Below are 16,272 nucleotides of genomic sequence, written 5' to 3' on the forward strand. Positions count from 1 at the left end.
GTTTGAGTCCTGTTCTGCCAAGATTAATGTAGGAGAGGCCAGTTCCTACCCACTACAGAAAGATGATCCTTATCCCAGGCATTTTGCTGCTTTTGTCATACAAATCATAGAGCTCAAAATGCCAAGGTAGCCAGGCTTATAATGAATTAAACTGGACTTCAGAAGATTAAGATACGGACAAAAAGGTGAAAATAGTTGAAGATAGTAATTAAACTGATTAAACAACCATCAAAACCAAATTAAATGCTTATAAAGTTGAATCAAATATATGACAAAATATGAGAAATTAAGCCTGAGGAAACTTTCCATCCATTTCTCTCTTCTGGAAGATACAAAATGCACTTTCCTAGCTGTTTCTAATGTAATTACATTTTAGGAATACACTTGGGAGCCCAACAGATTAATGGGGGTTGCAAATAATCTTGAAAACAAAATGAAACATTCTTCAAAATAAGGGAAGATTGCAAGTAAGGCTTAGAATTTTCTTTCCCTAAGGCCATAGCTAGAGGATAGTTGAAATTATATTTGAAACGGGTTTTGTTTTTTTCCTTTATAATGCATACCAATTACTCCTACAGTAAGTAGATCTGGTTTCCTCAGCCTGTTTTCAGAAGACATTACATAGATTATAGATAAAGGCACAATTATATGGCCAGACATGCATTAGCAAAGAAAGAATTCCTTGCACCTGTAGGCTCTGCCACCTGTGTGGCTCAGAGTGCCAGATTTGGACACTGGTATTGGAGATACCCACCAGCAAAAATCTCCTGTTCAAAAATATCTTCTTGTTTCCTCAGAATTTCCACCTTAGTTTTCATGAGCAACATTTCTCACCAAAGAACTCAGAAATTATTTACCACCTGCTGTGTTCAGAGTCTGGGATCTCCAAACTCACCATCCTGTAGATTAAAAGCCCTTTCTTTCTCTGCAAGTCAAGTCAGGAGAATTGCGATAGGTTTGAATGGAAACAAGTGGGGGAAAGGCCAGTTACAGAGACAGTGCAATTTAACAATGTAACTTTACAAACAGTAGGCAAACCTGATGTTAAAATGTAAATGACACAAAACCTTTATGGCTCCTTCTAAATCTGCTCTCAAAACAGCTGCTAGACTTTGAAGCACTCCTTGATGAAGGGAGTTGGGATTTATGACACCTAAAGAATCAAGTTCCTTTTGTTTTTCAGTTAGTACATGACAGGAACAAAAAGCAATATGGAAATAAATAACAGTTTGCTTCCTGGTTTTAATTAAGTTTGGCAAAATAAGGTCAGAAGAGGAGTATTTGAAGTTACCTTGGGGATTTTTCAGTCAAACTAATGCTAAAAATGTAAAGAAAAATATGAGATACATTTGGTCCATCATTGTCATGGCTATAATTGCTCTAGAATCAGCCTTGTACTCTGTAAAAGAAATGTGAGAAATTTCTGTTGGCATGTTTGGAAAATGGATTGACCTGGTGTTTACTCAGTAAAATAATTTGATGTAATCGTGAGCCACAGCTGGTTTTTAGCATTTGCAGAAGCCAAGAGTTGAAGGGAAAAAAGAGCAAGCAAATGTTGGATGTGTTGGAAGTATTAAAGATATTAAATATTTATAGCAAATAATTGTTTTTGCATTTTGGTCTCCAAATTAGTGTTGCTCTTGTGTATTGGGTGCTTGGTTTATTTGTTCATCTAAACTGTGCGAGTCTAGAAGCTTTCTGCACTGTTTGACACAGACATCTCTGAGGCCATGGACTGCTCATCCTGCAGGTTCCTGCAAGGAATAGGCTCAGGGAGGTGAGAGTTTGTGAAGGAAGTTCATAAGGAAAACCCAGTGAGTAGTTAAGAAGTACAGAGCATTAGGCAGTTCTGTGCATCACCCGATTCCCATTCTCTTCCCACATCCTTCTTTATCCTGTTCAGCATCTCAGCCAGATGATTTCAGGCACTGAAGGTTTTTGGTCTAATCCAGCAGGGCATCAGCCTCAGTGCAGATCAACAGTGTCCAAAATGACCATGCCCATTTCAGGTGAGCTGAAATATGCTAAAAGCTGAGCATTTGTTTAAATGCTTCATAAATTCAGAATCTCAATCAGTGATTATAGAGCACTTTGGAGGCCAAGAAGTTGAAAAGCACTTTTAAAAGATAAGTGAAAATAATCTATGATCACTATTTTGGTGATAAAACAATGACATATGCAATACTTTACTATTCAGTCTCTCTGCATTTTACTAAGAGTAATGTTATCAAGTTTACTTCCAGCAAAACATGACTTTTCCATGTTTGGAAAGTCAGTCCCTGTAAGAGGGTGAGCAGCTGCATCTCTCAGCACCAGGCACTGAAGCTGCAGCAGTCCAAGTGACACACAGGCAATTCAGTTCTGAGCCCAGTTCAGTAGAGGTGGATATACAAAGAGCAAAGGTTTCTTCCCCAAGTGCCTCCTGACACTGTTTTGGGGCTGGAAAAGGGCTCAGGCAGAGTTTGCTTTGGGCTGCACTATCTTGAACATGAGGCTGCACAGCATCTATAAGCCATTCACTGGTCCTAATCACTGTGTGCCTAATCTGTGACACTATTTTGCCATTTTTTGAATTCACTGATTTGCAGAATTACATTTTGATAACCCTCTTTGTAAGAAAGAAGTGCCATTGATAAAGATTGGCATCACAGATGAATTAGTTATCACTTCTGGTTAGTCTGGCCTGTTGCCAAGTGTCATGATGGGAGGAAGCCACTGGTTTTAAACCTCAGCAAAGGAATCTTTTCTTCACCTCTCCTTTAAATCTGCACTGCTATAATTATGAAAAGCAACTCATTTTCAGCATCACCTAGGGGCAGAAGCTGTAAGTTGCCATTTCTTTTCCTGTACAGCTGCTGGTTCAGTGAATGCACCTTCGGAGACTCATTTGCTTCGTTACCAAGAGATGATTTGCAGCTGTGAATGGTGGTTTGTGCTTAATAATGGGCTTCCCCAGCCCTCGCTTTCTAAGGTGATTTTGAGCCCTTCTGCTGCTCTGGGAAGGGCACAGATTGGTGCTGTGCAGGAGACCTGAAGGTTAGGATGGAGTGGGCAGGAGGAACATCATCTGCCATTCCCCACAGCATGGTGCAGCACACTAATGCCAGACTTGCAGCCAAGGGCCAGTGAGGTTTCCATTTCTGAGGCCTGACAACTGTCTTGGGGAATTTTGGTAGAGCTCTGTTTCCTATTCTAGGAGCTCATGAGAAATATTGAAGTGCACCTTATTAATATTTGTAGTTATTAAAAAATAGAAGAAGAAAGCCAAAGGGGGTCTGCATTTAGATTATTTCAAAGTATTTAATGTGTGGGTGCACTATTTCAGAAACGAGATCAATGTAAACCCAGGAGATGGGGCATTTCGGGTTTAGTAGGAAAATAAGAGATGCTAAACCCTTCATGAGCAGGGGAACTTTCTCCCTGAGACAAGTGTGCTGGCAGACATATCCCTGCAGGTGAGTGGAAGCGGGGCAGGGGGAGAGGCATGGTGTCTCAGAATTAAAGAGTTCAGAAGAACATTTTGGAGTACACTAGAAAATCAGGAGAGAATACACCCCATTGTTTTCAGAAACACACTGTTCTTGTTTCTTTAGATAACCTGCACAGCTGTGATTTCAGGTTTCTGGGTTTTTAGTAGTACACACTCAGGGTAAGTCCATAGTGTGAAGTGTTTCTTCTGACTGGCATACAAAGAAATGATGGCAAGAATTTGCAGTAACAAACTCATGCCCGTGTTCCAAGCTGAAGGAGATGTTTTAACAAACCTCTGAGGAATATGCATGATTTTTTTGTCTAATCTTCAGTGCTGTTCTCTCTATAATTGTTCAAAAGTATGTTAATATACAAAAGACATCCAATTCTTGGGGTTCAACTACCTATAGGTGTTTTAGCCCATCATTCCAGCATTCTTTCAGCTTTGTCATATAGTGTTCAGTATATTTCTATCTTTCCTCATTATACACTTTTGTTTCATAGACAAAGATTATATTAATCGAAGTCCATTTTAATGAATAGATCCAGCACTTTTATTCTTAATGTTTCAACCTTTTTTTTCTCTCAGACCATTTATCAAATATATCTGTCAAAAATACTTCTTGCCTACAATAAATATTATTTGAAGTCAAACTCTAAATGTGAAAAGAACAATCTATTTGCCCCCAGCTAGGACTGTTCCGTGGTTGATCAAAAATGAGGGGGTCATTGTGAGATAACAGTTTTGGGAGAGATGATGATGTCACTTATTGGAGCCTGTGCTTTGAATCTAGGCAGACACACTAAAGGCTAACTGGACTTGAAAGCTGAATTCCTATCTCACCCTTACAAATGAGCCATCTCAGCTGGGCTTGGAGCAGTTGTTTAATCAGCAAGGAGCAGCCTCTGCTGAGGTGCCAATGTTGTTCCTATTTGTCATTAAATGGGGGTCATCAGTCTCCGTGACTCTCCCTACAACCTGTGTATTAAATTTGCTGTAAAGAAAACAAAAGCACTGATTAGTGAGACCTGGAGATGTTTGTCAGAGCTACAGGTGCCTTTCTTGACAGGAGACTGAGTATAAAAATGAAACTCTGTAAAATAAAAAGCTTCTGTTAATCTTGAAAGGTGGGGGGAGGACTATGGATAATTGAAGGTGGGAGAACAAAATTGCTAGATCTGAAACATAAACACATTGTCTTTGTGTCCATCAGAAAATCGATTTTTGTTGCTCATTTTCCCTCAGTTGATTTGTCTTGGGGGAAGTTCATATTTCTGAGATAACAAATTCCTTTTTACCTTAGCAAGCAGTTTGTAGAAATACAGTTTTTCTTCTTTAACCACAGTACAATGCTGAGTGGTTAGTGTCATGCTGTTCCTCACCGTACTAACTTGTGGAGTACAGGGTTTGTATATGTAATATATATATTTGTTTGTAATATACATCCAAGATTCTGGTAAGGCTCTTCCTTCCTTCCTTCACCCCACATCCAGCTCTGTATCTTCTCAGTCCTGTGCACGTCCCCAGATCCTTCACCTCTCCTCCATCACAGTCCTTTCCTTCTCTATTTAAAAACTCTTTGCTGACTTGTGATCGCTTCCTGATTATTTAGGTTAAAATGTGCATTCGGTTGCATTGCTACCTACACATGCAAATAGTTCTGTTTTTAAACTAAGAAATGCATAGATTTAGCTTTTTAAAAACTCAGACACAAAATGAAATGGTTTGATGTTTTGCATTTGGGTGTAATGCAGCTGGGAATAGTATTCCTTCCCTGTTTGCAAGTACACAGGAAAGTGTGTTTCTTGATATTGATCAAATAAATACATTTTATTGCACTGTAATTACAGATGGAGAGGCAGAGGGGAACCCTTATAACAGAGACAAATATATTTGGAAGAAAAATAGCTTTAGGACTGAAAACTAAAGAATTGGCTTAGATAGCATGATAATGTTCTTTGTAGAAAGCTCTGAACAGATCAGACTGGAACTTACTGAATAACTGAGGATGTTGATTATAGTTAGCCCTTGGCTATTTGTCTAAAATAAACTTGGAATTAGGTGTGGATTTATTTGGTAACCATAGTAGTTCAAGCAATTTATCTAATCAAGCACACTACAAGTCTTCATCCACCATCAGATTTTATTTCTTGCTTGGATCTTTCTGCCTTATGTGACTTGAATTAAAATTTTCATAAAACCTCTAGATTTCTGTTCAAGAATGGATGTTCATCTCTGAGCAGGTCCACAGGCAGGAGAAGAGAGTTCATTGAAGCAGCAGCACAGAATCTCATGCAATCTACTTTGAACAGAAGCTGAAGCAGGTTCTGTGCCTCAGAAAATCCAATTCAAAACTTCATGAAGTTTAAGTGGGGATTAATTTGGCCACAAGTGTTGTACTGGCCTTCTGCAGAGATCTGAAATCTTGCCAGAATTTATACCTTGAACGGGCTTGTTATAATAATTCAAATTAAGACAAGATAATGTTTTGTACTCACAGATGACACAGAGGGAAAAAGGGGGCTGATCTTGTACCAAAGAAATGAAACTGAAATGTCAGTTAAATTAGTTAACTGCATAGCCTGAGCCAATGTGAGATGCTTCAGTGCATCTAAGACCTTAAGTTATGAGGTAAAAGCAGGCTTGGGGATCAGCAGCCAGTTTGTCTGCAGCTCTTTGCTCTCAGCAACAGGCAAGATACGGCACCATTTACATCTATCAGTCTGCTTTCTGCCATGTGTATTCCCCAGTTTTTCTAATTCTTTTGATTTGATTTATAGCCAGAAATACTCACTAAAATAGCAGGTAATTATACACATTTTCTTATTTTCCTCTTGCTCTGCTATCTGAATTTAGCAATGACCCTGGATTTAGCTGCAATCCTCAAAGTTATGCAGAATGTGGACTGGCTGCCAAAGGTGTCCACAGATTTCTCTTGCTTCCTGGTAGCTGAAAGACAAGGGATTTGTTCAGGGTCAGAGAGCAGCACGTCCCTCCAGGCCACACAGCGCTGGGGTTGCAGCTCCTGCTCTGGGTCGCAGGCAGACATCCGTGTTATGCACCTACTTTGGAAGAGTCCTCGTTTCCTTGAGTTCCTGAAACCATGCAATGAATCCACGTGGCAGCACTGAAATAAAAGGTTAAGTAGGAAATGTCCAGAGGCCCATGGCCCTGGCTGATGGCATCCTGAGGGTCCAGGGACCTCACCTGTAGGTACCTGAGGTAACCTCTCTTGGAAGCGTGGCTGTGCTGCTCCTCACAGCAGGCTACAGGCAATAGTAGATCAGTTCAAGGGGCTTCAATTCCTGCTCCACTCCATGTTAGCCCCAAACATATTTCTGTGAGTAGCCACAATTTTGGTAGTGCTTGCAAACTTCCTGTGTGGCACCACACTGGTTCCTCACTTTGTTCTCAATGTGGAGCCATTTGGAAGCTTCATTTTACGTGGAAATGGACCTTGCTGTCTTGAACACAACTGAAATATTTTTCATCCCATTTTTAACACCTTTTGAGTTGTCAATTTGTAATGAATTGTGAATTCAAGTCAGTTCTGACTGAGGTGTTCTCCAGTTCCTGAGGTTTGCACGCTGCCTCACGACAAGAGTTTTACATGTGCTGATTAGCCTTTCTTTTGTCCCTCTCATCTGATCTCTCATCAGTTCCTGGGGGAATTGGTTTTATCGTGTTTCCAACCCTTCACTTTCACATATCTAAAGCATCACTCTTTTCTGTTCTGAAAACCCAGCACCTGGTTATGCTCATGGTGAGCAAAAGGAAATAACAGAGGCAAGGGCACGCCAATTAGAGCTCTGAAGGATCTGCAGCGACTGCTGCTTCCAGGAACACGTAGCACTTCTGCAAGATGATGCTGTGATTACCTTGCCTTTGAAAGTGCCGCAGACTCTTCCAACAACTTCCATGGGCGTTTGCCTCAAACTGAATGACTCCAGTTTAATTTAAATGTAAATGAAAAGTATATAATTTTAAATGTTTAACAGACACAGGAGGATTTTGCACAGAGCAGAATTGTTCACGTGCTGCGTTCTGTGTGGTTATTATTCACTTATGCCACATCTAAAATCTTTAATCAGCTCCAGATGAGTTTCTCCCTCGCCCCCCAGTCCATGTAGAGGGTCTTTAGGAAGACTTCCCAAGAGCTATGCCAGCTTGGCTTCTGCAAGATGCTGCTGGTTTCCTAAATCCTGCTGCAGAGTAGCTCTCATGATTGCAGAGCAGAACTAATGCCTTCTGATACTTTCTTTGCAATGAGTAGCAAAACCCAAGCAAATGGCAGGCATTAGTTCCTGCAGTAATTCAGGGTCCTGGCAGGCTCTCCTCAGGAGTTCCTGGCCTCTTTTGACTGCAGTAAACTGCAGGTTTGAAAAGAAGGACAAAAGGGGGTCTCTTTAACTCCAAGCTTGCAGGCATTTTAGAGGGACTGTTCTGAGGTTTGGAGCTCACAATAAGAAGCCTTGTCCATATCTCCAAAGCCTGCAGGACTCTCTGCTTTCTGCAGAGAAATTCTTAGGAGTTCACTATACTTGAACAGTAATTCCTACTGGTAATTTAGATATTATTCCAGGCATTCCATTAGTTTCACTATGGATTTTGATCTACTTCATGTCTGTATAGTCTCCAGACTATTCTTTTGTAATTAGAAAACATTATTTTTCTTAAAAAGGCACAAAAATAGGATCAGGCCAATACTTCTGTTGCACACACCTGTAGTGTGCTCCCAATGCTCCCTGTCCTGGGGCTGAGGGTATCCAGGTGTGTGAGCAGTAGCAGCACACCTGTTTGGACCCCCTGCAGCAGGGGCAGTTCTGATATTATTTGATTTCCCGTGAAACAGCAACAATACTGGTATTGCAAAAAAAGGTCTTCTTAACTGTCTGAATTGTCACAGGTTCGACTTACAGGATCTTACTCCAGACTTTTTAATTCATCTGCCCCCCAAAATTCCAATTTTTTATCACCTTCAGCCTTTGCCAGTCTGGAGTTTTCCTTATTACACATATCTGCTCAAAGTAATAAGGGTAGAAATTGTTTTTAATGGCATAACATTAAAAATAGATATACTGATCCCTGCAAAAGTTGCATTATTTTTAATTGTCTGGCTTGCAGGGGATCAATAGCCTGGGAAAGTGTGAATAGCATGGACAATTCATTCTTCACACTGTTCAAGAGCTGTGGAGTTAATCCTGTATGTGGCAAGTTTGTCAAATTAACAGATTCTTCAGTTTTGTTCTGGCTGCTGCTAGGGATAAGTAAATAAAGACGGAAAATCCACCCAACTCACCAGGAGCTGGCTGCAGCCTTGGGCAGGCTGCAGCCACAGAAGTGGGTGATGATGGCTTTTACAGTGAAAGCTGTAAACCAGATTTTGTGGTGCACAAGATTTCGTGGTGGAGCCCCCAGGTTTCTGTGTGTGCCAGTTCTGCTGAGTTCCTGCGCAGAGGAGCTGAATTCACATTAACAGGGTCTGGCTGACACTCCAAATTCTGTGCTGAGCACAAGAACACCACAGACCACTGTGCACCATGTGACAACAGAAGTTCCCCAAGGAAGTGTACCCTCATACACTGCGTGTTAGCAAAAGGTAGTATTGAATTTACTCTGCAGAGTAACTATGTGATAAATAATTTCAATCCTTTAGTTAGTCACTGTAAAGAAGCTCCATAAATAATTACTGATTTACTGATAGAAATTTAGTTGGTGTAAGAACCCAAGATTAATAACACACTCTGCTTGTTCTCTGGAATAATAGTTTAGGTGCAATTTCTAAACATTATATATATCTTTATCTTGGACTCAGATAAGTGTCAGCTAATCCTGAGCAAAGGGGCTACAAAAGTGCAGCTAAAATGGAGATTTCTTTCATCTCAATAAATCTCTTTCCCTTACTGCCTTTATTTCGCCATAGTCAGGTTTCTAGTGAGGAAATCTTAATTTATTAGTTTAATCTGGGAAATTAGTTGCTGTAGGTTTTGGTTGTATAGATCAATGGACAATAAAAAACATTTTGACTTGAGTGAGATTTCTTTTCCTTTTGCAGGGATGCAAAGAGAATACTGAAATATTTTAAACCATTATTGTTTCAGAGACAAAAATTCAAATACTAAAGAAATATTTCACTGAGATCTCTGGTAAAGGGATTTTGCAGTCAAGCAATAGCTGTCTGCAACTATGTAAAGACATAACACATTAAAAGTTTAAAAAAGTAACAACTGTTATGTTTGAAGTACCCCCTCCCCCCAGTATTATTATAAATTGTGATTTAAATAAAGAAAAATTGAAGCATTTTTGAAAGTTTCTAGCTGATTTGGGAATCTAAGTCACATCATTGGTGACATGGGACTGAAGCCACATAGTGGCACCTTCAAAAATATCTGTTGAAAGTAATTGGACCGTAGCCACTATTTGAACATTTTTCTACGTCTCATTTCTATTCGAGGAGTTAAAGATGTTTTAATGTCTGTGCCACCATGATTTAGACTTTAAGACCTGTTCAATGCCTTTTACTACTTGGCCTTCCAGCTGCCCAGTCACTCATGAAAGCAGGATTTAGCTGTTCAACTCCTTTAGACCTTGTGGTGATTAGTGCAATGGCAAGAGAAAAATTAGAGCTGGCTACTTAAACACAGAGCTAAGTACTCAGCAGCATATTACAAAATGCTCCATAGGTTAGGCTTGAATTCAGGATAAGCAAAAACCACAAAAGTGTTCACGGTGTTTATTGAATGGGGCCCAATTAGTGTACAGAGAAAGTAACCAAATGCCTTTATCCTTGTGCAAATGGAGAATCAGTCTCTGCTCTTATGCTGTTCTGAAATGGGAGGCACCTGCAGGAGAAATGATCAGGCCAGAAGGGGAGTGCTCTGCCTGTGGTGTGTGACAGCTCCTGTGCTCCTGAGCAGCCAGTGCCACCAGCTGCCACTGCCACCCCTCTGCGTCTGCTTTGAAGGCACGAGCCCTTCGTGCCCTGCACTGGCAGCTCTCAGAGCCCCCGAGCAGCCCAGGCTGGTCCTGTGCTCCCCCAGGTGCCCTCTTGGAGCAGCTGGAAGAGCCAAAGCCAGCACAGCCATCAGCTCATGGTGCTGATGGTCCTGGCTGCCCCCGCCTGCCTGGGAGAAGGGCATTGAGCCAAACGAGCTGCTTGCTCTTTGCCTCGATAACAAATAGATTTTAGATTGTTCTTTCAATATTAGGATGTTTGCAGAGTTCTGCTTTTCCTCTGAAGGGTTCTGTGGGATTGGCAGGGCACCTTCACTTGGCTTTTTAAGTCTAGGTTGCATCTCGGTTACGCTTGTGTTGGCAGGGTAACAGAGTATTTACTTCTTTTCCCATTTCTTTAGTTTAAAACAGAGATGAAAATCAGTGACTTGTTTAATGGGCTGAAAAATCTCCACTGCTACTCTGATACTGGACTGCTGTGTACCTTGTGTTGTTTTGTTTCAAGTTAGGGCATTTTCCCTGAAGCATAATTTTCTTCATCATGGAATGCAGTATGAGGTAGAGGTTGCACTTCAGAGAGAAATACCTGGTTACAAAACATTCGTTTTTTCACCTCACTCTTTCCATTTTTCCTGGAAATGTCCCTTATGTATTCATTAGAGAGACGATGGAACAGTGTGGCACAGATTTGGAATAAGATTCATACCAGGAGATGTAAAAAGACAATATTGAGATAGAGAATGGAATTCTTTTCATATATGGGAGAGAAATACTCTGAAGACACAGTATCTGTTTTTGATTTCCACAAATAGTTTTCTTCCTCTTACATTTCCATTCTGAAATTACATCTTGGTAGAAAAACTCTTTTATTTTTTCTTCTTTGAAGTGAAATGGCATGTACAGTAAACTGCTCTCTTAAAAAGTAATGACTTGCTCAGGACTCCTTGCTGGTAGCTAGTGAACCACAAATATATCCCGAGATGAACAATTTAAACAAAAAGTAGCACATCATTTACTTGAACTCATCAGCAAAGTTTGATTGAAGAGGGTCTGTATCTGTGTTTGCTCCCCAAGAACATTTGTGTGTTTGACCTAAACACAGAAAGTAGGCAGGAAACTGTGGAGTGATTTATTCCAACATGGCTTGCTTTCTTTTGCCAGAAGCCAAATTTGATGCACATATTTCTAGTTCATCGTGAATTCTATCAAGTGAGGAAACAGACCCAACAAGTGACTAAATATTTTCTAGCTGGCACTATGTATAACCTACTGCAATATTCCATTTTTGTAAGTCTTCAATATTCTTGCAGTTAATTACAGTTACTTGACTCATACAACTAAAAATTACATGGGAATGGCAAACTGTGAACATTTGTGACAAGATTTCAGCAGACAGTCTGAACACCAGTAGTTACTCTGAAGGAGTTAATAAATGTCAGTGTCTCAGTTCCAGAATAAGACTTGACACAAAGCCTACTGAAATGATTGGAAGTCTTCCAACAAATTGACTCCATTAGGCTTCAAATTGGAGGGTTTATCTACTAAAATGGGATGGTATTCAGTTGTTTGTACTGTTTGTAGCATACTATCAATTATAATATTTTTATCTTTGAATAATATAAATGATCATATTTATCCAAAATCTCTGTAGCCTTCCTGTGAGAGAAATCTTTCAATCCTGAAACTTCCTGTCCTGTAAACAGTTAGTACCAAATTGTGACAGCCTGATGGCAACTTGTGTTTTTCTGCTTCACCATCCTCTGTTTAGCTGGAAGATAAGTGAGACAGGAAAAAGAAAAGTAATGAAGATGTGAGGCAGCCAAAACAGCTCCGATTTTCAGATCATACATTTTAAGTTGTATAGACATACTAATATATACCTATGTGCATACAGAAATCTCTAAGGAGTGGCAGGCTTGCATCTGACTCAGAATTTGACTTATAGCTGGGAAACAGAAGTTCAACTGAAATAGACAACGGAGGTTACATTAAATCAATAAAAAATGTAGGGCCTAACTAAAAAAATCCAGCATCTTTTAAGAGAAGTCAAGTGTATTCTCAGTTGTCTGGCCAGCTTCTATCAAGTTCATTACTCTCTCCTGATTAAATCTTTTCTAATGATTTCTGCCTGAATGAGGAGCAGAGAAATGGTAGTCACCAATCACTCCTTAGACAGACTCTGACAGCAATGTATATGACTCATTTCTGTTCAGCTGGATCTAACACTTTAATTCTTCTTAACGAGAAGCAAAAGGGTTCCATCAGCAACAAATATCCTGAGGGTGTAAATTCTGAGGGAAACTTCTGCTATGTTATAGCTGGCAGTAATTAGAAGATTAGAAAAATTGTTCTAAGTTTATCAGGAATACATGTAATAGTGAAAAAGGGAACTAGTGTAATAATGCTAAACTTTTAAGTCCATTTGTCTTACAGAATTTATTTATCTAGAGGAGAACAAGAGGCAACTTTTGCCTCTTTGGTGTGTTTTCTCTCACTGGAGTCTATAAACAGGTCTTTTATAGACTCACCTGAAAATGAGTCATGGGCACCTTTTGGCCTGAGTAGAGTGACTTACAGGGAGAGTACCCTTGTCATGAGCAACAGGTACAAAAGCTTTTGTGATGCAATCAAACTTCCAGTCAAAGTTACAGGCAAATTTTCATTTTATCCAGAGGATTCTGTTCCATTCTAGCCCCAGTACTGGCATGGTGCTCATGCCTGTACCTGACACTGCCCTTTGCTCATCTCTGCAGGCTCAGGTGCCACTGCTCCAGTCTGGAGTGGATTTGGTGGGGCGTGTCTGTCTCAGCATCACAGGGCTCAAAGGATTCATCCTTCTCCAGGCAGCAGTCCTTGAGAGAGAGGGAAGGGAAACAGTCCCTCGAGTAAACCTGTGCTTACAGAAAATGGAACGTGCTGACCTTCCCTCAGCTTGGCTTTCACATAGGAGGGGGGGGAAATTATTCTTTTCTCCCCAGCCACCTTTCACTTCTTATTTTCCTCTTTTATCTACTTTTCCTTATGAGGCTGATCATAAATGTGTCTTTTCTGACAGAGAACTGGGCTGCTCTGGGCAAGATAACAAACACGTGCTCTTTTTGCCACTTTCCTTATACAAAATAACTTTTCTTATTCTATTTGCTTTGCTGCCAGTTCTTATCTGGAATTTGGATCATAAACCAGGACTGTCTTTCTCCAGGACTACTAAATAATATAATATCTGGTAGATTGTGAACATTTTTTCAAAAATTTTGTTCTGAATTTTATGATGTTTCAAAATAGATTTGGTAACTATTCATACCCTATAGAAAAGACAGAAACAAAAGCCCTTTATCTTCTTCATTTCTGGCTGCTATGTTGACTTATTTTAAAGTGTTGTCTTTCCCTTCTTTATTGAAAATTGGCTTTTTCTGGTAATACTGGTGTGGGTCAAGGTCTGATCCGAAGTTTACTGCTGTTAGTTCCAGAACTTTTGCTGTCATCAAGAGTGTTATTTGTATTTATAATAATGATGAATAGTGTGTGAACACTGCACACAAAACTGCTCAAGAGAATACTTTTCACAGATTAGGGCAGGGTTTACTGTTCTGTCTTTAAATCTTCTGATATCTTCAATTGCTAAAAAGAAGTGCATGAATTTTTTTACTGAGATGCATGATGGTTTACTGCACTTGTCATCCAGTAGATCCACCAGGACACTTCTGTCATGTTGTTGCTGTGGTGCTTGGCTCCTGGAGACCTGGAACCGAATTCCTGGCTGGCTGAGGCACACAGAGGACACCAGGACAGCAGGAGAGCAGGACACCAAAACTCCAGGACAGCAGGACACCAGGACAGCAGGACACCAGGACACCAGGATGCCAGGACAGCAGGACACCAGGACAGCAGGACACCAGGGTCTGTGGCAGCAGCTGAGCCCAGCTGGGGTGGAGGTGCTGGCCGGGGCAGGTAACAGCTGCTCTTCTGGGAGCTGTGTCAGAGGAGCCCTGACACAGCCCTCAGGAAGGGCCTCTTTACTTCCCTAGAATGCCAATGAAATTATTCACAAGAAAATCCATTTTAAGTGCTGCTTCCAGTTTGGGTTTCCATGGAGACTGCTGACCTTGTAGGAACAAGGCAGGCTCGGGAAGCAGCCCCTGTCTGGGAATGGGCTGTGGCTGGGATGGAAACACAGCAAATTACAGCTGTGCCTATCTGAGGCAGGTTTTATCCAGATGTTATGAATTTCAGGATCAATTCCTTCCTTCTTCAGATAAATCCTTGATTTGCTGCACCCTTGCAGGTTATGAGACAGCAGAGAAACTAAGTTGGAGAGTGGTGGCAAGAAGCTTTGCAGTGAAGCCTGCCTCGAGTCAAGGGTGGACAGCAGGTCCTGGCCAAGGGCACATTCCCACAGTACTCTGCTGGCTTGGAGTGCTAAAGGGTGAAATAACCTTAATTATGGGAATCTATTCCCCTGCCCTTGCTTTAATTATGGGACTCTATTCCCCTGCCTTTGCCTATGCCCATTGCATGGTGCTGAGAGCAGAGAACTGGGCTCACTTGAGGGGCAAATAATAATAATTATTATTACTTATTGTTAGAAATTCAAAGCAGCTACTTCTATGTTTGTGCCCTTGCTCTGTCTGTATAGGAGAAATACCTTCTGTAGGAACTGGCATCTTAAGAGCCCCAAAATCCCTCACGTGCCAAATTCAGAGTATAAAAGTAAATAAGGCAGCAAGAGGTGGTGTCCAGCCAGCAGCTGCCATTCCAAGCACCAAGCCAGCCCAGAAGGAAGCAGGAGGCTCTCAGAACATGAGCCAAAAAGTAGAGGGCAGGTTAGGGCCAGGATCAGAGCCCTCAGGAGGGCTGGGGATGGTTCTAGCTGCTGCAGAAGTCAGCCAGAGACAGCTCTCAGGTGGCCCCAGCCCCGTAATTTAATTGATGCTAATTCACTGCTCTTCAGGATCTCCTTCACAGTGTCTGGAGAGGATGCTTTGAGGAGAACTTTTGGCCAAGGATGGATTTCTGTATGTGAGTGTTTACAAATAAGCTGCTAACTCCCCGGGCTTTATAGGTAGCCACAAATTCTGTTTTTCACAGAACCTCAGTCCCCCAGCCAGGCAGAGCAGTGCCCTGCGGCCATGTTACAGGAGAAAAGGAAAATGCAGATTGCAGAAAGGGACATTTACAGTATCTGAGGGAAGTTCTGGCAAGACCCAGTAAGAAAGGCCTGAGGAGTTAAATGAACTGAAAAGGTATTTAAGGGAAGGGAAGGGAAGGGAAGGGAAGGGAAGGGAAGGGAAGGGAAGGGAAGGGAAGTAATCAGCTTAACAGAATGAAGAGGGAGCAGGACTTGTGAACATATTTGATTGCCAGGAACAGAGCCCAGCTGCCTTTCACATCTCAGACAAACACAGTTTGACTTGCAATTGCTTTCATTTTATAAAACCCACCATCTGTAGAGAGAGAAAGCAGAAGGTCAAAGTGGAGGCAACATAACCTCTTCCCTATGCCAGTCCCAAAAATTAATCCTGCAAAAGCAGCAAGCTGTAGACCATGTAGGATGCAATTGCCTGTATTTTGTGACATCTGTTCTAGTCTCACTTGAATAGATAATGCCAGACAGGTGAAACAGAGAAGTTAGGGGAATGACTACACAAGTGATGAAAAATAAAATTGTTCTTAAAGGATTGTGGGAGGCATCTAGCGGTAGTGATGCACTTAAAGAATGTTAATTGCCAAATAGATAACAGGAATTTGAGAGTTTGAAATGTGCTTATTTTTAAAGGTCATGGAAGGTCAGATCTAAGTTCTTCCTTTCTTGCTGGGAAGGTGCAATGTCTCACAAATTATAGTGCACA

This window comes from Anomalospiza imberbis, chromosome 18 (assembly GCF_031753505.1).
Source record: "Anomalospiza imberbis isolate Cuckoo-Finch-1a 21T00152 chromosome 18, ASM3175350v1, whole genome shotgun sequence".
In the NCBI taxonomy this organism is placed as follows: Eukaryota; Metazoa; Chordata; class Aves; order Passeriformes; family Viduidae; genus Anomalospiza; species Anomalospiza imberbis.